The following is a 4,998-nucleotide window of genomic DNA, read 5'->3' as shown; positions in this document are numbered from 1 at the left end:
AGCCAGTTTGGTTACGCTATAAACAAATGTCATTCACACCCGAGCTAGGTGATTTATCATATGAGTGATACTTGGGGTGAGAAAATGGGTAGGTTCTCGTAGCGTTTGGTTTTAAATTCTTGGAATCAACCTTAACTAGGTTGGTTCTAGGGTCTAGGGTTTATCTTACCTGAATTGACCCAATGAATTGGTCTTGGTGGAATCAGCCTTGGAGTCAAATTTACCTTGAAATAAACTATTTTAAGAATGTGAAGATTTGAATCCAAATACTCATTGTTACAAAATTCATGGTCTCACTTGATAATTGAATTACTTAAGTAAATTGATCATTTGTTTTCATTTTAATATTTAAATGTGTATAATAAATAATGTGAAAGGTAATATTTATAAAATTTAAATTATAATATGATAAATTTTGAGCCATATGTTAATATGTTATTATAATCTACATATTAAATTACTCAATTTAATAAATAAACATAATATAAGTTTTAAATTATATATTATCATTATTAAAAATCAACTTTTTAAAGGATATGTTTCACAGGGTAGACTCCAGTTCCAAAAACTTGTAATCGACCCCTATAGGGTAGGTTCCAGGTTCTACCATGGAATTGAATCGACATGCTCACCTCTAAGTGATACCCTTGTCGAGCCCACGATATATGAGAGACTAGATGGGTTGGAGACAAAATCATGCATAATGGGTTGAGCAATTTATCACGAGCGAACACACCAGTGTTATTATTAAGGGTGGATTTGAATTGAGCCAAGCTGAATGTTTGGCTATTCAAGCTTAAATTCGTAAGAAAGCCATGTGGCTCAAGCTTGTTCGAGCTAGAGAGTTGAGTTTGAGTTCGATTCGACTCAAAAGCTCGTAAGCTCGAGCTTGACTATGAGCCAAGCTTCCTATAAAATTTAAAAACTATAAATATAAAAATTGCTTTTTAATTTTACCTATAAAAATATAAGAGTTATAAAGACTACTTATTATTATACATATAAAAACTAGAAATATTATATATATAATATTTTATTTTTTATTATATATATAGGATCAATTAGGCCCACAAGCCTTATGAGCCGAGTTATACTAGGCTCAAGCTCAACTCGATTAAAAAACAAACTTATATATTGGGGCCAAATTTGGCTCAAAGCTTAAATTAGACTAAGCCGAATTGAATTTTTCATAAACCATCCAAACTCAAATAACTTGTGAAAAGCTCAATTTAACCAAACTGGAATAACTTGTAAAAAGTTCAATTTATTCCCACCCCTAATTATTCTAATTAATCTAGATATATAAGGTGTGAATTCTATATGAGTGTTATGTGTATAAAAACACTGACATATTCACTCGTGATAGAGAAGTTGTCCCTCGGTGCGTATGATTCTATCTCCAGCCCTGTCACCAAGGTTCTCCCCATGAAGACTCCTTTGCAACAATATCAATATAGAATGCATCACATGGTGAATTAATGTGCCATACAGGGAGAGTCCTATTGACAGCCCAAAGCTATTTAACATGGACAGCGAAATAAAAAAAGAAAAGTGAGTTTGTATTTCACCATTTCTTTGGTTGGAAGCAATGTAGTAGTTTTTCTTTTCCGAGTGCATGATTAAAAATATTGACATTTTCAAGAAGCACGGCCCACTGGATATTCTTGTGTTGTGAATGTATGTCTCTGTTTCCCACTACCTCTCTGACGTGTATTTAAACTCCTTTATTAAAGGAGGGAGGGATGCTCATCTTCATGGTGGAGATTAGAACCACGTCATGGATATGATGATCATCATAATATTAAAATCACGTCACCTGTGTTATCACAATTAATTTTAATTTCTTTGAATCAAGACAGAACAAAGGGAATCTGATTCAACAATTGCAACACTAAATCATTAGCTTTTGACTTGATCTCCAAAGCAAAAGAAGATGTTTAAATAGCTTTGATGGTGAAGAACACGATTCTGGAGATGCCCACGTGAATTGGGAAGATATTTCCCTGTATAATATTATGTAGGAGGATGAGATATTCTTCATGTGTAACTATAATGCTATAATGTTATATGGGTAAATGTATATAAAGTTTGTGTGGGTAGTAAATTCGGCCTTTGTTATCCACCGTAAAATGGAGGATTCTCTCCTTTTCTAGGTGGGAGAGGCACCTGTTTCCTCACCACCCTCTAATGTGAAGATGGAGATGGAGTTCTTTTTCTTTTTTTCTTTTTTATATAAAAATTAAATCAAAAAAAAGTTTTCAAACAAAGAAATTCTTGTATCTCTATCCCCCTGTCCCCCTCTCTTTCTACTTCTTTTAAACCTTTTGTCTCTCTTCTTCTATCTCCCATTGTCTCCAATCAATTTGAAATGATCGTCCTCATTCAAAGGCATCTCTACCTTTGTTTGATTTTGTCTTTAATATTTTGGAAAACTAATTCATAAGGTTAAGCACGGGTTAGTTTGATTTGGTTCTAAGGCAGAATATGAAACCTATCCTCTCAAGGTTGATTTGGATTTAGCAGTTGGAAGGTCTACTCATGAAACCTGTTCCTATGTACTGTATAAATACATACAAAATAATACAAAATACAAGGTTTTGCATTCTATATATTTGTATTTGTACTCCTTCCAAATAGAGCCTAAGGCTGTTTTTGGTTGCAATGCAAATAAATTTGCACTGATGCAAAACCATGGCAGTGCAAATGATTTGAGTGTAGATTCTGACTTATTTCTGTTTCAAATTTTTGCTTATTTTGTTTGATCGCAATACAAATAAAGTAAATAAAGACATTAAGAAGAATAAAGTAAAACCCAAAACAAAATTAAACAAGAATTTGCATTATTTACATATTTACTCACATACGTTTGCACCAATACAAATAAAATTGCACTGCAACCAAATAAGCCTAAAAAATAACAACAACAACAATATGCTACTTTTATCTTTTTACCTTTCAAAGCTTTCACCTGAGATAACAATCTATTATAAACATTCCACATTTCAAATCCATAGAAATTTTCAATCCCAATGAAATAAAACATAATCCATAGACAACCTAAATAATATCACATAATCATTAGTAATCCATAACCCAATTTCATATACATTCCAAAGTTCAATAAAATGCAATCTCAATGCAAATAGGATACAATCCACAATCAACCTAAACAATATTTCATAGTTAATACGTAATCTATAATTCAAATCCATATGCTAAGTTCAAATTACACATAAACCAGTTCCACCAAAGCCAATTTAATCAAGGCTGGTTCTCCTGTTGGTTGGGGTAAGATAAACCCTCAGACTTTGGAATTGGCTTGGGTGAAGGCCAGTTCAAAGAATTTAAAATCAGACCCTAGCTGAGAATAGATTGATTGAAGACTGGTTCTAATTAGTTTTGGGTAGAATAGAACTGACCCATTTGCTCACCCCTACTATTTAAACCTTTTCTCATGTTTTTTAGTATATACTGTGATTCTTTCATATCAGCAAAAACATCCCCCAACATTTAATATTTAAATGCACCCTTTATACCGTAACATTTTTGTTCACCTGGTGAGGATAAAATGAAACCCACTTAAATAAAGTGAATTGTCTTGATGAGATTATTCAGTAAATAAAGTGAATTGTCTTCTTGAGATAACTCATCACAATCTAAGCATTTCTATCTAAAATCATAAAAACTTTTAACTAGTTGTAAAAAGCAAAGGAAAAGTTGAAATAAATTTCCTTTTTTTCAGTAAGTGGAGTCCTAAGAAACCACTCAAGCTTCTCACCATTTTCTTCCCCTTCTTAGGTAATGATGAGTTGATGTTTGTTTATAGAGAAAAACGGCTTTTTGATCTCATCCCAAAGGCTACTTTTCTTTGAAGTCTCTCGGAAGGATTCTTTCCTTTACTTTTGACAATTGAAGGTGAGGGGTTTCACTGTAAAGTTGATTTCTCAGCTCATATAAACCTCTTTTTGGCTTTTTGGGTTCTTCATCTAACATGACTTCATGGCCTTCAGTGTGGGGCCTATCTTGCAATGCTAGAAGCTGCTGTGTGAAAGCCTCTTCAATGGGCAATATTAGAATTGCCACACTTTGGGCTTTAGCATAGTTTATGTTTATGAGATCATCACCATTCAAGCTTTATTTCAACAATACGTGATCAGCTACATGAATCCTTTTTCACCAATCTGTTCTGTTTAATGACATGACCATTGTTAAATTATCAGCAAAGTTCAAAGTATTGGAAACATAAGGTGTACTATAAAGACAATTTTAAGAGACATATCGGGATATGCTTTGGATACTATGGATATAGACGAAAAATCAAGATACACATAAATATAGTAAAAAATTCAAATAAATCCTAAAAAAATATATTACTAACAATATTTACAATTTTTATATGATTGTGAATAAGTCATTTAAATGTAAAAAACCATAATTTAATGGTTTATATAAAGTGTGGCATATCGGAACACAATTAGTAACCGTTGAAAATGATGGAATAACTAAAATGTAAAAAAACAAAAAACAACTAAAATGTGAATGTCAATTTTCAAAAAATCAATATAATTAATCTTAATATTTATTAGTATATAAATTTTAATAATTAATACTAGCATTTATTAATAAGCACTTGTAACTCATTAAGAAAAAGTAAAAATTTACTTAAAATTAAAAATACATATTATCATAGTAAACAAATCTGTATTTCTCATTGGCAAACTTGTGGTTGTTAAAATTAAGTGACCAAGGTTCAAATTTTGCTATATCTAAAATTTGAAGATTTTACACTAACAAAACAAAATTAATGAGAGGGGAACAATTTCTTTTTATGGGTGTTGTTGATGGTCTTCTATATAAGTGACTAAATTATCATCTACTTTCTTTTACTTTGTCATACTTTGTCATCTATGGGAGCTATTCCTAGGTTTTGGATGATTTTATTTCCGATCCTATAATTTTTAGTTTTTCTACTCATTCATCTCAATATATGAAATTTTT

Source organism: Nelumbo lutea, chromosome 8 (assembly GCF_056320005.1).
Source record: "Nelumbo lutea isolate HS-2025 chromosome 8, American lotus-T2T, whole genome shotgun sequence".
Taxonomy (NCBI): Eukaryota; Viridiplantae; Streptophyta; class Magnoliopsida; order Proteales; family Nelumbonaceae; genus Nelumbo; species Nelumbo lutea.
This window is presented reverse-complemented; position numbering follows the sequence as displayed.